The sequence below is a fragment of the Rhineura floridana genome, chromosome 9, assembly GCF_030035675.1.
Source record: "Rhineura floridana isolate rRhiFlo1 chromosome 9, rRhiFlo1.hap2, whole genome shotgun sequence".
NCBI lineage: Eukaryota > Metazoa > Chordata > Lepidosauria > Squamata > Rhineuridae > Rhineura > Rhineura floridana.
This window is the reverse complement of record NC_084488.1, coordinates 22,452,092-22,470,344: the sequence shown is the minus strand read 5'-3', so window position 1 is coordinate 22,470,344 and position 18,253 is coordinate 22,452,092.

Genomic DNA, 18,253 nt, shown 5'->3' with positions numbered 1-18,253 from the left:
CAAACTCACATCATATGATGTCCGAGATCCGAAAGGGCAGAAAAAGTTTGAGGAACCTGTTTCCCTGCTCTAGATTCTGAACAAGCTACAGAAACCTGAGTGCAGCTCAGTAGAGAAAAAGCAGGAAAAAAGTGTGACCGGCAGGTCAGAATTTTTTCAAAAAAATGAAAAGTATCCAAAGCGTCTCAAACTCGCGTCATATGATGCCCGAGATCCGAAAGGGCAGAAAAAGTTTGAGGAACCTGTTTCCCTGCTCTAGATTCTGAACAAGCTACAGAAACCTGAGTGCACCTCAGGAGAGAAAAAGCAGGATTTTTCAAAAAAATGAAAAGTATCCAAAGCGTCTCAAACTCACGTCATATGATGCCCGAGATCCGAAAGGGCAGAAAAAGTTTGCGGAACCTGTTTCCCTGCTTTAGATTCTGAACAAGCTGCAGAAAGCTGAGTGCACCTCAGGAGAGAAAAAAAAGGCAAAAACTGTGACCCGCGGGTCAGGATTTTTTCAAAAAAATGAAAAGTATCCAAAGCGTCTCAAACTCGCGTCATATGATGCCCGAGATCCGAAAGGGCAGAAAAAGTTTGCGGAACCTGTTTCTCTGCTCTAGATTCTGAACAAGCTACAGAAACCTGAGTGCAGCTCAGGAGAGAAAAAGCAGGCAAAAAGTGTGACCCGCGGGTCAGGATTTTTTCAAAAAAATGAAAAGTATCCAAAGCGTCTCAAACTCACGTCATATGATGCCCGAGATCCGAAAGGGCAGAAAAAGTTTGCGAAACCTGTTTCCCTGCTTTAGATTCTGAACAAGCTGCAGAAAGCTGAGTGCACCTCAGGAGAGAAAAAAAAGGCAAAAACTGTGACCCGCGGGTCAGGATTTTTTCAAAAAAATGAAAAGTATCCAAAGCATCTCAAACTCATATCACATGATGCCCGAGATCCGAAAGGGCAGAAAAAGTTTGAGGAACCTGTTTCCCTGCTCTAGATTCTGAACAAGCTGCAGAAACCTGAGTGCAGCTCAGTAGAGAAAAAGCAGGCAAAAACTGTGACCCGCGGGTCAGGATTTTTTCAAAAAAATGAAAAGTATCCAAAGCGTCTCAAACTCGCGTCATATGATGCCCAAGATCCGAAAGGGCAGAAAAAGTTTGCGGAACCTGTTTCTCTGCTCTAGATTCTGAACAAGCTACAGAAACCTGAGTGCAGCTCAGGAGAGAAAAAGCAGGCAAAAAGTGTGACCCGCGGGTCAGGATTTTTTCAAAAAAATGAAAAGTATCCAAAGCGTCTCAAACTCACGTCATATGATGCCCGAGATCCGAAAGGGCAGAAAAAGTTTGCGGAACCTGTTTCCCTGCTCTAGATTTTGAACAAGCTGCAGAAACCTGAGTGCACCTCAGGAGAGAAAAAGCAGGCAAAAAGTGTGACCCGCGGGTCAGGATTTTTTCAAAAAAATGAAAAGTATCCAAAGCGTCTCAAACTCACGTCATATGATGCCCGAGATCCGAAAGGGCAGAAAAAGTTTGAGGAACCTGTTTCCCTGCTCTAGATTTTGAACAAGCTGCAGAAACCTGAGTGCACCTCAGGAGAGAAAAAAAAGGCAAAAACTGTGACCCGCGGGTCAGGATTTTTTCAAAAAAATGAAAAGTATCCAAAGCGTCTCAAATTCGCGTCATATGATGCCCGAGATCCGAAAGGGCAGAAAAAGTTTGCGGAACCTGTTTCTCTGCTCTAGATTCTGAACAAGCTACAGAAACCTGAGTGCAGCTCAGGAGAGAAAAAGCAGGCAAAAACTGTGACCCGCGGGTCAGGATTTTTTCAAAAAAATGAAAAGTATCCAAAGCGTCTCAAACTCGCGTCATATGATGCCCGAGATCCGAAAGGGCAGAAAAAGTTTGAGGAACCTGTTTCTCTGCTCTAGATTCTGAACAAGCTACAGAAACCTGAGTGCAGCTCAGGAGAGAAAAAGCAGGAAAAAATTGTGACCCGCGGGTCAGGATTTTTTCAAAAAAATGGAAAGTATCCAAAGCGTCTCAAACTCACGTCATATGATGCCCGAGATCCGAAAGGGCAGAAAAAGTTTGCGGAACCTGTTTCCCTGCTCTAGATTTTGAACAAGCTGCAGAAACCTGAGTGCACCTCAGGAGAGAAAAAGCAGGCAAAAAGTGTGACCCGCGGGTCAGGATTTTTTCAAAAAAATGAAAAGTATCCAAAGCGTCTCAAACTCACGTCATATGATGCCCGAGATCCGAAAGGGCAGAAAAAGTTTGAGGAACCTGTTTCCCTGCTCTAGATTTTGAACAAGCTGCAGAAACCTGAGTGCACCTCAGGAGAGAAAAAAAAGGCAAAAACTGTGACCCGCGGGTCAGGATTTTTTCAAAAAAATGAAAAGTATCCAAAGCGTCTCAAACTCACGTCATATGATGCCCGAGATCCGAAAGGGCATAAAAAGTTTGCGGAACCTGTTTCCCTGCTCTAAATTCTGAACAAGCTACAGAAACCTGAGTGCAGCTCAGTAGAGAAAAAGCAGGAAAAAAGTGTGACCCGCGGGTCAGGATTTTTTCAAAAAAATGAAAAGTATCCAAAGCGTCTGAAACTCACGTCATATGATGCCCGAGATCCGAAAGGGCAGAAAAAGTTTGCGGAACCTGTTTCCCTGCTCTACATTTTGAACAAGCTGCAGAAACCTGAGTGCACCTCAGGAGAGAAAAAAAAGGCAAAAACTGTGACCCGCGGGTCAGGATTTTTTCAAAAAAATGAGAAGTATCCAAAGCGTCTTAAACTCATATGATATGATGCCCGAGATCCGAAAGGGCAGAAAAAGTTTGAGGAACCTGTTTCCCTGCTCTAGATTCTGAACAAGCTACAGAAACCTGAGTGCACCTCAGGAGAGAAAAAGCAGGATTTTTCAAAAAAATGAAAAGTATCCAAAGCGTCTCAAACTCACGTCATATGATGCCCGAGATCCGAAAGGGCAGAAAAAGTTTGCGGAACCTGTTTCCCTGCTCTAGATTTTGAACAAGCTGCAAAAACCTGAGTGCACCTCCGGAGAGAAAAAAAAGGCAAAAACTGTGACCCGCGGGTCAGGGTTTTTTCAAAAAAATGAAAAGTATCCAAAGCGTCTCAAACTCACATCATATGATGTCCGAGATCCGAAAGGGCAGAAAAAGTTTGAGGAACCTGTTTCCCTGCTCTAGATTCTGAACAAGCTACAGAAACCTGAGTGCAGCTCAGTAGAGAAAAAGCAGGAAAAAAGTGTGACCGGCAGGTCAGAATTTTTTCAAAAAAATGAAAAGTATCCAAAGCGTCTCAAACTCGCGTCATATGATGCCCGAGATCCGAAAGGGCAGAAAAAGTTTGCGGAACCTGTTTCTCTGCTCTAGATTCTGAACAAGCTACAGAAACCTGAGTGCAGCTCAGGAGAGAAAAAGCAGGCAAAAAGTGTGACCCGCGGGTCAGGATTTTTTCAAAAAAATGAAAAGTATCCAAAGCGTCTCAAACTCACGTCATATGATGCCCGAGATCCGAAAGGGCAGAAAAAGTTTGCGGAACCTGTTTCCCTGCTCTAGATTTTGAACAAGCTGCAGAAACCTGAGTGCACCTCAGGAGAGAAAAAAAAGGCAAAAACTGTGACCCGCGGGTCAGGATTTTTTCAAAAAAATGAGAAGTATCCAAAGCGTCTCAAACTCATATCATATGATGCCCGAGATCCGAAAGGGCAGAAAAAGTTTGAGGAACCTGTTTCCCTGCTCTAGATTCTGAACAAGCTACAGAAACCTGAGTGCACCTCAGGAGAGAAAAAGCAGGATTTTTCAAAAAAATGAAAAGTATCCAAAGCGTCTCAAACTCACGTCATATGATGCCCGAGATCCGAAAGGGCAGAAAAAGTTTGCGGAACCTGTTTCCCTGCTTTAGATTCTGAACAAGCTGCAGAAAGCTGAGTGCACCTCAGGAGAGAAAAAAAAGGCAAAAACTGTGACCCGCGGGTCAGGATTTTTTCAAAAAAATGAAAAGTATCCAAAGCGTCTCAAACTCGCGTCATATGATGCCCGAGATCCGAAAGGGCAGAAAAAGTTTGCGGAACCTGTTTCTCTGCTCTAGATTCTGAACAAGCTACAGAAACCTGAGTGCAGCTCAGGAGAGAAAAAGCAGGCAAAAAGTGTGACCCGCGGGTCAGGATTTTTTCAAAAAAATGAAAAGTATCCAAAGCGTCTCAAACTCACGTCATATGATGCCCGAGATCCGAAAGGGCAGAAAAAGTTTGCGGAACCTGTTTCCCTGCTTTAGATTCTGAACAAGCTGCAGAAAGCTGAGTGCACCTCAGGAGAGAAAAAAAAGGCAAAAACTGTGACCCGCGGGTCAGGATTTTTTCAAAAAAATGAAAAGTATCCAAAGCATCTCAAACTCATATCACATGATGCCCGAGATCCGAAAGGGCAGAAAAAGTTTGAGGAACCTGTTTCCCTGCTCTAGATTCTGAACAAGCTACAGAAACCTGAGTGCAGCTCAGTAGAGAAAAAGCAGGCAAAAACTGTGACCCGCGGGTCAGGATTTTTTCAAAAAAATGAAAAGTATCCAAAGCGTCTCAAACTCGCGTCATATGATGCCCAAGATCCGAAAGGGCAGAAAAAGTTTGCGGAACCTGTTTCTCTGCTCTAGATTCTGAACAAGCTACAGAAACCTGAGTGCAGCTCAGGAGAGAAAAAGCAGGCAAAAAGTGTGACCCGCGGGTCAGGATTTTTTCAAAAAAATGAAAAGTATCCAAAGCGTCTCAAACTCACGTCATATGATGCCCGAGATCCGAAAGGGCAGAAAAAGTTTGCGGAACCTGTTTCCCTGCTCTAGATTTTGAACAAGCTGCAGAAACCTGAGTGCACCTCAGGAGAGAAAAAGCAGGCAAAAAGTGTGACCCGCGGGTCAGGATTTTTTCAAAAAAATGAAAAGTATCCAAAGCGTCTCAAACTCACGTCATATGATGCCCGAGATCCGAAAGGGCAGAAAAAGTTTGAGGAACCTGTTTCCCTGCTCTAGATTTTGAACAAGCTGCAGAAACCTGAGTGCACCTCAGGAGAGAAAAAAAAGGCAAAAACTGTGACCCGCGGGTCAGGATTTTTTCAAAAAAATGAAAAGTATCCAAAGCGTCTCAAATTCGCGTCATATGATGCCCGAGATCCGAAAGGGCAGAAAAAGTTTGCGGAACCTGTTTCTCTGCTCTAGATTCTGAACAAGCTACAGAAACCTGAGTGCAGCTCAGGAGAGAAAAAGCAGGCAAAAACTGTGACCCGCGGGTCAGGATTTTTTCAAAAAAATGAAAAGTATCCAAAGCGTCTCAAACTCGCGTCATATGATGCCCGAGATCCGAAAGGGCAGAAAAAGTTTGAGGAACCTGTTTCTCTGCTCTAGATTCTGAACAAGCTACAGAAACCTGAGTGCAGCTCAGGAGAGAAAAAGCAGGAAAAAATTGTGACCCGCGGGTCAGGATTTTTTCAAAAAAATGGAAAGTATCCAAAGCGTCTCAAACTCACGTCATATGATGCCCGAGATCCGAAAGGGCAGAAAAAGTTTGCGGAACCTGTTTCCCTGCTCTAGATTTTGAACAAGCTGCAGAAACCTGAGTGCACCTCAGGAGAGAAAAAGCAGGCAAAAAGTGTGACCCGCGGGTCAGGATTTTTTCAAAAAAATGAAAAGTATCCAAAGCGTCTCAAACTCACGTCATATGATGCCCGAGATCCGAAAGGGCAGAAAAAGTTTGAGGAACCTGTTTCCCTGCTCTAGATTTTGAACAAGCTGCAGAAACCTGAGTGCACCTCAGGAGAGAAAAAAAAGGCAAAAACTGTGACCCGCGGGTCAGGATTTTTTCAAAAAAATGAAAAGTATCCAAAGCGTCTCAAACTCACGTCATATGATGCCCGAGATCCGAAAGGGCATAAAAAGTTTGCGGAACCTGTTTCCCTGCTCTAAATTCTGAACAAGCTACAGAAACCTGAGTGCAGCTCAGTAGAGAAAAAGCAGGAAAAAAGTGTGACCCGCGGGTCAGGATTTTTTCAAAAAAATGAAAAGTATCCAAAGCGTCTGAAACTCACGTCATATGATGCCCGAGATCCGAAAGGGCAGAAAAAGTTTGCGGAACCTGTTTCCCTGCTCTACATTTTGAACAAGCTGCAGAAACCTGAGTGCACCTCAGGAGAGAAAAAAAAGGCAAAAACTGTGACCCGCGGGTCAGGATTTTTTCAAAAAAATGAGAAGTATCCAAAGCGTCTTAAACTCATATGATATGATGCCCGAGATCCGAAAGGGCAGAAAAAGTTTGAGGAACCTGTTTCCCTGCTCTAGATTCTGAACAAGCTACAGAAACCTGAGTGCACCTCAGGAGAGAAAAAGCAGGATTTTTCAAAAAAATGAAAAGTATCCAAAGCGTCTCAAACTCACGTCATATGATGCCCGAGATCCGAAAGGGCAGAAAAAGTTTGCGGAACCTGTTTCCCTGCTTTAGATTCTGAACAAGCTGCAGAAAGCTGAGTGCACCTCAGGAGAGAAAAAAAAGGCAAAAACTGTGACCCGCGGGTCAGGATTTTTTCAAAAAAATGAAAAGTATCCAAAGCGTCTCAAACTCGCGTCATATGATGCCCGAGATCCGAAAGGGCAGAAAAAGTTTGCGAAACCTGTTTCTCTGCTCTAGATTCTGAACAAGCTACAGAAACCTGAGTGCAGCTCAGGAGAGAAAAAGCAGGCAAAAAGTGTGACCCGCGGGTCAGGATTTTTTCAAAAAAATGAAAAGTATCCAAAGCGTCTCAAACTCATATCACATGATGCCCGAGATCCGAAAGGGCAGAAAAAGTTTGAGGAACCTGTTTCCCTGCTCTAGATTCTGAACAAGCTACAGAAACCTGAGTGCAGCTCAGTAGAGAAAAAGCAGGCAAAAACTGTGACCCGCGGGTCAGGATTTTTTCACAAAAATGAAAAGTATCCAAAGCGTCTCAAACTCGCGTCATATGATGCCCGAGATCCGAAAGGGCAGAAAAAGTTTGCGGAACCTGTTTCTCTGCTCTAGATTCTGAACAAGCTACAGAAACCTGAGTGCAGCTCAGGAGAGAAAAAGCAGGCAAAAAGTGTGACCCGTGGGTCAGGATTTTTTCAAAAAAATGAAAAGTATCCAAAGCGTCTCAAACTCACGTCATATGATGCCCGAGATCCGAAAGGGCAGAAAAAGTTTGCGGAACCTGTTTCCCTGCTCTAGATTTTGAACAAGCTGCAGAAACCTGAGTGCACCTCAGGAGAGAAAAAGCAGGCAAAAAGTGTGACCCGCGGGTCAGGATTTTTTCAAAAAAATGAAAAGTATCCAAAGCGTCTCAAACTCACGTCATATGATGCCCGAGATCCGAAAGGGCAGAAAAAGTTTGCGGAACCTGTTTCCCTGCTCTAGATTTTGAACAAGCTGCAGAAACCTGAGTGCTCCTCAGGAGAGAAAAAAAAGGCAAAAACTGTGACCCGCGGGTCAGGATTTTTTCAAAAAAATGAAAAGTATCCAAAGCGTCTCAAACTCATATCACATGATGCCCGAGATCCGAAAGGGCAGAAAAAGTTTGTGGAACCTGTTTCTCTGCTCTAGATTCTGAACAAGCTACAGAAACCTGAGTGCAGCTCAGGAGAGAAAAAGCAGGAAAAAAGTGTGACCCGCGGGTCAGGATTTTTGCAAAAAAATGAAAAGTATCCAAAGCGTCTCAAACTCATGTCATATGATGCCCGAGATCCGAAAGGGCTGAAAAAGTTTGCGGAACCTGTTTCTCTGCTCTAAATTCTGAACAAGCTACAGAAACCTGAGTGCAGCTCAGGAGAGAAAAAGCAGGAAAAAAGTGTGACCCGCGGGTCAGGATTTTTGCAAAAAAATGAAAAGTATCCAAAGCGTCTCAAACTCATGTCATATGATGCCCGAGATCCGAAAGGGCTGAAAAAGTTTGCGGAACCTGTTTCTCTGCTCTAGATTCTGAACAAGCTACAGAAACCTGAGTGCAGCTCAGTAGAGAAAAAGCAGGAAAAAAGTGTGACCCGCGGGTCAGGATTTTTGCAAAAAAATGAAAAGTATCCAAAGCGTCTCAAACTCACGTCATATGATGCCCGAGATCCGAAAGGGCATAAAAAGTTTGCGGAACCTGTTTCCCTGCTCTAGATTCTGAACAAGCTACAGAAACCTGAGTGCAGCTCAGGAGAGAAAAAGCAGGAAAAAATTGTGACCCGCGGGTCAGGATTTTTTCAAAAAAATGGAAAGTATCCAAAGCGTCTCAAACTCACGTCATATGATGCCCGAGATCCGAAAGGGCAGAAAAAGTTTGCGGAACCTGTTTCTCTGCTCTAGATTCTGAACAAGCTACAGAAACCTGAGTGCAGCTCAGGAGAGAAAAAGCAGGCAAAAAGTGTGACCCGCGGGTCAGGATTTTTTCAAAAAAATGAAAAGTATCCAAAGCGTCTCAAACTCACGTCATATGATGCCCGAGATCCGAAAGGGCAGAAAAAGTTTGCGGAACCTGTTTCCCTGCTCTAGATTTTGAACAAGCTGCAGAAACCTGAGTGCACCTCAGGAGAGAAAAAAAAGGCAAAAACTGTGACCCGCGGGTCAGGATTTTTTCAAAAAAATGAGAAGTATCCAAAGCGTCTCAAACTCATATCATATGATGCCCGAGATCCGAAAGGGCAGAAAAAGTTTGAGGAACCTGTTTCCCTGCTCTAGATTCTGAACAAGCTACAGAAACCTGAGTGCACCTCAGTAGAGTAAAAGCAGGATTTTTCAAAAAAATGAAAAGTATCCAAAGCGTCTCAAACTCACGTCATATGATGCCCGAGATCCGAAAGGGCAGAAAAAGTTTGCGGAACCTGTTTCCCTGCTTTAGATTCTGAACAAGCTGCAGAAAGCTGAGTGAACCTCAGGAGAGAAAAAAAAGGCAAAAACTGTGACCCGCGGGTCAGGATTTTTTCAAAAAAATGAAAAGTATCCAAAGCGTCTCAAACTCGCGTCATATGATGCCCGAGATCCGAAAGGGCAGAAAAAGTTTGCGGAACCTGTTTCTCTGCTCTAGATTCTGAACAAGCTACAGAAACCTGAGTGCAGCTCAGGAGAGAAAAAGCAGGCAAAAAGTGTGACCCGCGGGTCAGGATTTTTTCAAAAAAATGAAAAGTATCCAAAGCGTCTCAAACTCACGTCATATGATGCCCGACATCCGAAAGGGCAGAAAAAGTTTGCGGAACCTGTTTCCCTGCTCTAGATTTTGAACAAGCTCCAGAAAGCTGAGTGCACCTCAGGAGAGAAAAAAAAGGCAAAAACTGTGACCCGCGGGTCAGGATTTTTTCAAAAAAATGAAAAGTATCCAAAGCGTCTCAAACTCATATCACATGATGCCCGAGATCCGAAAGGGCAGAAAAAGTTTGAGGAACCTGTTTCCCTGCTCTAGATTCTGAACAAGCTACAGAAACCTGAGTGCAGCTCAGTAGAGAAAAAGCAGGCAAAAACTGTGACCCGCGGGTCAGGATTTTTTCAAAAAAATGAAAAGTATCCAAAGCGTCTCAAACTCGCGTCATATGATGCCCGAGATCCGAAAGGGCAGAAAAAGTTTGCGGAACCTGTTTCTCTGCTCTAGATTCTGAACAAGCTACAGAAACCTGAGTGCAGCTCAGGAGAGAAAAAGCAGGCAAAAAGTGTGACCCGCGGGTCAGGATTTTTTCAAAAAAATGAAAAGTATCCAAAGCGTCTCAAACTCACGTCATATGATGCCCGAGATCCGAAAGGGCAGAAAAAGTTTGCGGAACCTGTTTCCCTGCTCTAGATTTTGAACAAGCTGCAGAAACCTGAGTGCACCTCAGGAGAGAAAAAGCAGGCAAAAAGTGTGACCCGCGGGTCAGGATTTTTTCAAAAAAATGAAAAGTATCCAAAGCGTCTCAAACTCACGTCATATGATGCCCGAGATCCGAAAGGGCAGAAAAAGTTTGAGGAACCTGTTTCCCTGCTCTAGATTTTGAACAAGCTGCAGAAACCTGAGTGCACCTCAGGAGAGAAAAAAAAGGCAAAAACTGTGATCCGCGGGTCAGGATTTTTTCAAAAAAATGAAAAGTATCCAAAGCGTCTCAAACTCACATCATATGATGCCCGAGATCCGAAAGGGCTGAAAAAGTTTGCGGAACCTGTTTCCCTGCTCTAGATTCTGAACAAGCTACAGAAACCTGAGTGCAGCTCAGTAGAGAAAAAGCAGGAAAAAAGTGTGACCCGCGGGTCAGGATTTTTTCAAAAAAATGAAAAGTATCCAAAGCGTCTCAAACTCACGTCATATGATGCCCGAGATCCGAAAGGGCATAAAAAGTTTGCGGAACCTGTTTCCCTGCTCTAGATTCGGAACAAGCTACAGAAACCTGAGTGCAGCTCAGGAGAGAAAAAGCAGGAAAAAATTGTGACCCGCGGGTCAGGATTTTTTCAAAAAAATGGAAAGTATCCAAAGCGTCTCAAACTCACGTCATATGATGCCCGAGATCCGAAAGGGCAGAAAAAGTTTGCGGAACCTGTTTCTCTGCTCTAGATTCTGAACAAGCTACAGAAACCTGAGTGCAGCTCAGGAGAGAAAAAGCAGGCAAAAAGTGTGACCCGCGGGTCAGGATTTTTTCAAAAAAATGAAAAGTATCCAAAGCGTCTCAAACTCACGTCATATGATGCCCGAGATCCGAAAGGGCAGAAAAAGTTTGAGGAACCTGTTTCCCTGCTCTAGATTTTGAACAAGCTGCAGAAACCTGAGTGCACCTCAGGAGCGAAAAAAAAGGCAAAAACTGTGACCCGCGGGTCAGGATTTTTTCAAAAAAATGAAAAGTATCCAAAGCATCTCAAACTCACATCATATGATGCCCGAGATCCGAAAGGGCTGAAAAAGTTTGCGGAACCTGTTTCCCTGCTCTAGATTCTGAACAAGCTACAGAAACCTGAGTGCAGCTCAGTAGAGAAAAAGCAGGAAAAAAGTGTGACCCGCGGGTCAGGATTTTTTCAAAAAAATGAAAAGTATCCAAAGCGTCTCAAACTCACGTCATATGATGCCCGAGATCCGAAAGGGCATAAAAAGTTTGCGGAACCTGTTTCCCTGCTCTAGATTCTGAACAAGCTACAGAAACCTGAGTGCAGCTCAGGAGAGAAAAAGCAGGAAAAAATTGTGACCCGCGGGTCAGGATTTTTTCAAAAAAATGGAAAGTATCCAAAGCGTCTCAAACTCACGTCATATGATGCCCGAGATCCGAAAGGGCAGAAAAAGTTTGCGGAACCTGTTTCTCTGCTCTAGATTCTGAACAAGCTACAGAAACCTGAGTGCAGCTCAGGAGAGAAAAAGCAGGCAAAAAGTGTGACCCGCGGGTCAGGATTTTTTCAAAAAAATGAAAAGTATCCAAAGCGTCTCAAACTCACGTCATATGATGCCCGAGATCCGAAAGGGCAGAAAAAGTTTGCGGAACCTGTTTCCCTGCTCTAGATTTTGAACAAGCTGCAGAAACCTGAGTGCACCTCAGGAGAGAAAAAAAAGGCAAAAACTGTGACCCGCGGGTCAGGATTTTTTCAAAAAAATGAAAAGTATCCAAAGCGTCTCAAACTCACGTCATATGATGCCCGAGATCCGAAAGGGCATAAAAAGTTTGCGGAACCTGTTTCCCTGCTCTAAATTCTGAACAAGCTACAGAAACCTGAGTGCAGCTCAGTAGAGAAAAAGCAGGAAAAAAGTGTGACCCGCGGGTCAGGATTTTTTCCAAAAAATGAAAAGTATCCAAAGCGTCTGAAACTCACGTCATATGATGCCCGAGATCCGAAAGGGCAGAAAAAGTTTGCGGAACCTGTTTCCCTGCTCTAGATTTTGAACAAGCTGCAAAAACCTGAGTGCACCTCCGGAGAGAAAAAAAAGGCAAAAACTGTGACCCGCGGGTCAGGATTTTTTCAAAAAAATGAAAAGTATCCAAAGCGTCTCAAACTCACATCATATGATGTCCGAGATCCGAAAGGGCAGAAAAAGTTTGAGGAACCTGTTTCCCTGCTCTAGATTCTGAACAAGCTACAGAAACCTGAGTGCAGCTCAGTAGAGAAAAAGCAGGAAAAAAGTGTGACCGGCAGGTCAGAATTTTTTCAAAAAAATGAAAAGTATCCAAAGCGTCTCAAACTCGCGTCATATGATGCACGAGATCCGAAAGGGCAGAAAAAGTTTGCGGAACCTGTTTCCCTGCTCTAGATTCTGAACAAGCTACAGAAACCTGAGTGCAGCTCAGGAGAGAAAAAGCAGGAAAAAATTGTGACCCGCGGGTCAGGATTTTTTCAAAAAAATGGAAAGTATCCAAAGCGTCTCAAACTCACGTCATATGATGCCCGAGATCCGAAAGGGCAGAAAAAGTTTGCGGAACCTGTTTCTCTGCTCTAGATTCTGAACAAGCTACAGAAACCTGAGTGCAGCTCAGGAGAGAAAAAGCAGGCAAAAAGTGTGACCCGCGGGTCAGGATTTTTTCAAAAAAATGAGAAGTATCCAAAGCGTCTTAAACTCATATGATATGATGCCCGAGATCCGAAAGGGCAGAAAAAGTTTGAGGAACCTGTTTCCCTGCTCTAGATTCTGAACAAGCTACAGAAACCTGAGTGCACCTCAGGAGAGAAAAAGCAGGATTTTTCAAAAAAATGAAAAGTATCCAAAGCGTCTCAAACTCACGTCATATGATGCCCGAGATCCGAAAGGGCAGAAAAAGTTTGCGGAACCTGTTTCCCTGCTTTAGATTCTGAACAAGCTGCAGAAAGCTGAGTGCACCTCAGGAGAGAAAAAAAAGGCAAAAACTGTGACCCGCGGGTCAGGATTTTTTCAAAAAAATGAAAAGTATCCAAAGCGTCTCAAACTCGCGTCATATGATGCCCGAGATCCGAAAGGGCAGAAAAAGTTTGCGGAACCTGTTTCTCTGCTCTAGATTCTGAACAAGCTACAGAAACCTGAGTGCAGCTCAGGAGAGAAAAAGCAGGCAAAAAGTGTGACCCGCGGGTCAGGATTTTTTCAAAAAAATGAAAAGTATCCAAAGCGTCTCAAACTCACGTCATATGATGCCCGAGATCCGAAAGGGCAGAAAAAGTTTGAGGAACCTGTTTCCCTGCTCTAGATTTTGAACAAGCTGCAGAAACCTGAGTGCACCTCAGGAGAGAAAAAGCAGGCAAAAAGTGTGACCCGCGGGTCAGGATTTTTTCAAAAAAATGAAAAGTATCCAAAGCGTCTCAAACTCACGTCATATGATGCCCGAGATCCGAAAGGGCAGAAAAAGTTTGCGGAACCTGTTTCCCTGCTCTAGATTTTGAACAAGCTGCAGAAACCTGAGTGCTCCTCAGGAGAGAAAAAAAAGGCAAAAACTGTGACCCGCGGGTCAGGATTTTTTCAAAAAAATGAAAAGTATCCAAAGCGTCTCAAACTCATATCACATGATGCCCGAGATCCGAAAGGGCAGAAAAAGTTTGTGGAACCTGTTTCTCTGTTCTAGATTCTGAACAAGCTACAGAAACCTGAGTGCAGCTCAGGAGAGAAAAAGCAGGAAAAAAGTGTGACCCGCGGGTCAGGATTTTTGCAAAAAAATGAAAAGTATCCAAAGCGTCTCAAACTCATGTCATATGATGCCCGAGATCCGAAAGGGCTGAAAAAGTTTGCGGAACCTGTTTCTCTGCTCTAAATTCGGAACAAGCTACAGAAACCTGAGTGCAGCTCAGGAGAGAAAAAGCAGGCAAAAAGTGTGATCCGCGGGTCAGGATTTTTTCAAAAAAATGAAAAGTATCCAAAGCGTCTCAAACTCATGTCATATGATGCCCGAGATCCGAAAGGGCAGAAAAAGTTTGCGGAACCTGTTTCCCTGCTCTAGATTTTGAACAAGCTGCAGAAACCTGAGTGCACCTCAGGAGAGAAAAAGCAGGCAAAAAGTGTGACCCGCGGGTCAGGATTTTTTCAAAAAAATGAAAAGTATCCAAAGCGTCTGAAACTCACGTCATATGATGCCCGACATCCGAAAGGGCAGAAAAAGTTTGCGGAACCTGTTTCCCTGCTCTAGATTTTGAACAAGCTGCAGAAACCTGAGTGCACCTCAGGAGAGAAAAAAAAGGCAAAAACTGTGACCCGCGGGTCAGGATTTTTTCAAAAAAATGAAAAGTATCCAAAGCGTCTCAAACTCACATCATATGATGCCCGAGATCCGAAAGGGCTGAAAAAGTTTGCGGAACCTGTTTCCCTGCTCTAGATTCTGAACAAGCTACAGAAACCTGAGTGCAGCTCAGGAGAGAAAAAGCAGGAAAAAATTGTGACCCGCGGGTCAGGATTTTTTCAAAAAAATGGAAAGTATCCAAAGCGTCTCAAACTCACGTCATATGATGCCCGAGATCCGAAAGGGCAGAAAAAGTTTGCGGAACCTGTTTCTCTGCTCTAGATTCTGAACAAGCTACAGAAACCTGAGTGCAGCTCAGGAGAGAAAAAGCAGGCAAAAAGTGTGACCCGCGGGTCAGGATTATTTCAAAAAAATGAAAAGTATCCAAAGCGTCTCAAACTCACGTCATATGATGCCCGAGATCCGAAAGGGCTGAAAAAGTTTGCGGAACCTGTTTCCCTGCTCTAGATTTTGAACAAGCTGCAGAAACCTGAGTGCACCTCAGGAGAGAAAAAAAAGGCAAAAACTGTGACCCGCGGGTCAGGATTTTTTCAAAAAAATGAGAAGTATCCAAAGCGTCTCAAACTCATATCATATGATGCCCGAGATCCGAAAGGGCAGAAAAAGTTTGAGGAACCTGTTTCCCTGCTCTAGATTCTGAACAAGCTACAGAAACCTGAGTGCACTTCAGTAGAGTAAAAGCAGGATTTTTCAAAAAAATGAAAAGTATCCAAAGCGTCTCAAACTCACGTCATATGATGCCCGAGATCCGAAAGGGCAGAAAAAGTTTGCGGAACCTGTTTCCCTGCTTTAGATTCTGAACAAGCTGCAGAAAGCTGAGTGCACCTCAGGAGAGAAAAAAAAGGCAAAAACTGTGACCCGCGGGTCAGGATTTTTTCAAAAAAATGAAAAGTATCCAAAGCGTCTCAAACTCGCGTCATATGATGCCCGAGATCCGAAAGGGCAGAAAAAGTTTGCGGAACCTGTTTCTCTGCTCTAGATTCTGAACAAGCTACAGAAACCTGAGTGCAGCTCAGGAGAGAAAAAGCAGGCAAAAAGTGTGACCCGCGGGTCAGGATTTTTTCAAAAAAATGAAAAGTATCCAAAGCGTCTCAAACTCACGTCATATGATGCCCGAGATCCGAAAGGGCAGAAAAAGTTTGCGGAACCTGTTTCCCTGCTCTAGATTTTGAACAAGCTGCAGAAAGCTGAGTGCACCTCAGGAGAGAAAAAAAAGGCAAAAACTGTGACCCGCGGGTCAGGATTTTTTCAAAAAAATGAAAAGTATCCAAAGCATCTCAAACTCATATCACATGATGCCCGAGATCCGAAAGGGCAGAAAAAGTTTGAGGAACCTGTTTCCCTGCTCTAGATTCTGAACAAGCTACAGAAACCTGAGTGCAGCTCAGTAGAGAAAAAGCAGGCAAAAACTGTGACCCGCGGGTCAGGATTTTTTCAAAAAAATGAAAAGTATCCAAAGCGTCTCAAACTCACGTTATATGATGCCCGAGATCCGAAAGGGCAGAAAAAGTTTGCGGAACCTGTTTCCCTGCTTTAGATTCTGAACAAGCTGCAGAAAGCTGAGTGCCCCTCAGGAGAGAAAAAAAAGGCAAAAACTGTGACCCGCGGGTCAGGATTTTTTCAAAAAAATGAAAAGTATCCAAAGCGTCTCAAACTCGCGTCATATGATGCCCGAGATCCGAAAGGGCAGAAAAAGTTTGAGGAACCTGTTTCCCTGCTCTAGATTTTGAACAAGCTGCAGAAACCTGAGTGCACCTCAGGAGAGAAAAAGCAGGCAAAAAGTGTGACCCGCGGGTCAGGATTTTTTCAAAAAAATGAAAAGTATCCAAAGCGTCTCAAACTCACGTCATATGATGCCCGAGATCCGAAAGGGCAGAAAAAGTTTGAGGAACCTGTTTCCCTGCTCTAGATTTTGAACAAGCTGCAGAAACCTGAGTGCACCTCAGTAGAGAAAAAGCAGGCAAAAACTGTGACCCGCGGGTCAGGATTTTTTCAAAAAAATGAAAAGTATCCAAAGCGTCTCAAACTCACGTTATATGATGCCCGAGATCCGAAAGGGCAGAAAAAGTTTGCGGAACCTGTTTCCCTGCTTTAGATTCTGAACAAGCTGCAGAAAGCTGAGTGCCCCTCAGGAGAGAAAAAAAAGGCAAAAACTGTGACCCGCGGGTCAGGATTTTTTCAAAAAAATGAAAAGTATCCAAAGCGTCTCAAACTCGCGTCATATGATGCCCGAGATCCGAAAGGGCAGAAAAAGTTTGAGGAACCTGTTTCCCTGCTCTAGATTTTGAACAAGCTGCAGAAACCTGAGTGCACCTCAGGAGAGAAAAAGCAGGCAAAAAGTGTGACCCGCGGGTCAGGATTTTTTCAAAAAAATGAAAAGTATCCAAAGCGTCTCAAACTCACGTCATATGATGCCCGAGATCCGAAAGGGCAGAAAAAGTTTGAGGAACCTGTTTCCCTGCTCTAGATTTTGAACAAGCTGCAGAAACCTGAGTGCACCTCAGGAGAGAAAAAAAAGGCAAAAACTGTGACCCGCGGGTCAGGATTTTTTCAAAAAAATGAAAAGTATCCAAAGCGTCTCAAACTCACGTCATATGATGCCCGAGATCCGAAAGGGCATAAAAAGTTTGCGGAACCTGTTTCCCTGCTCTAAATTCTGAACAAGCTACAGAAACCTGAGTGCAGCTCAGTAGAGAAAAAGCAGGAAAAAAGTGTGACCCGCGGGTGAGGATTTTTTCAAAAAAATGAAAAGTATCCAAAGCGTCTGAAACTCACGTCATATGATGCCCGAGATCCGAAAGGGCAGAAAAAGTTTGCGGAACCTGTTTCCCTGCTCTAGATTTTGAACAAGCTGCAAAAACCTGAGTGCACCTCCGGAGAGAAAAAAAAGGCAAAAACTGTGACCCGCGGGTCAGGATTTTTTCAAAAAAATGAAAAGTATCCAAAGCGTCTCAAACTCACATCATATGATGTCCGAGATCCGAAAGGGCAGAAAAAGTTTGAGGAACCTGTTTCCCTGCTCTAGATTCTGAACAAGCTACAGAAACCTGAGTGCAGCTCAGTAGAGAAAAAGCAGGAAAAAAGTGTGACCGGCAGGTCAGAATTTTTTCAAAAAAATGAAAAGTATCCAAAGCGTCTCAAACTCGCGTCATATGATGCACGAGATCCGAAAGGGCAGAAAAAGTTTGCGGAACCTGTTTCCCTGCTCTAGATTCTGAACAAGCTACAGAAACCTGAGTGCAGCTCAGGAGAGAAAAAGCAGGAAAAAATTGTGACCCGCGGGTCAGGATTTTTTCAAAAAAATGGAAAGTATCCAAAGCGTCTCAAACTCATGTCATATGATGCCCGAGATCCGAAAGGGCAGAAAAAGTTTGCGGAACCTGTTTCTCTGCTCTAGATTCTGAACAAGCTACAGAAACCTGAGTGCAGCTCAGGAGAGAAAAAGCAGGCAAAAAGTGTGACCCGCGGGTCAGGATTTTTTCAAAAAAATGAAAAGTATCCAAAGCATCTCAAACTCACGTCATATGATGCCCGAGATCCGAAAGGGCAGAAAAAGTTTGCGGAACCTGTTTCCCTGCTCTAGATTTTGAACAAGCTGCAGAAACCTGAGTGCACCTCAGGAGAGAAAAAAAAGGCAAAAACTGTGACCCGCGGGTCAGGATTTTTTCAAAAAAATGAGAAGTATCCAAAGCGTCTTAAACTCATATGATATGATGCCCGAGATCCGAAAGGGCAGAAAAAGTTTGAGGAACCTGTTTCCCTGCTCTAGATTCTGAACAAGCTACAGAAACCTGAGTGCACCTCAGGAGAGAAAAAGCAGGATTTTTCAAAAAAATGAAAAGTATCCAAAGCGTCTCAAACTCACGTCATATGATGCCCGAGATCCGAAAGGGCAGAAAAAGTTTGCGGAACCTGTTTCCCTGCTTTAGATTCTGAACAAGCTGCAGAAAGCTGAGTGCACCTCAGGAGAGAAAAAAAAGGCAAAAACTGTGACCCGCGGGTCAGGATTTTTTCAAAAAAATGAAAAGTATCCAAAGCGTCTCAAACTCGCGTCATATGATGCCCGAGATCCGAAAGGGCAGAAAAAGT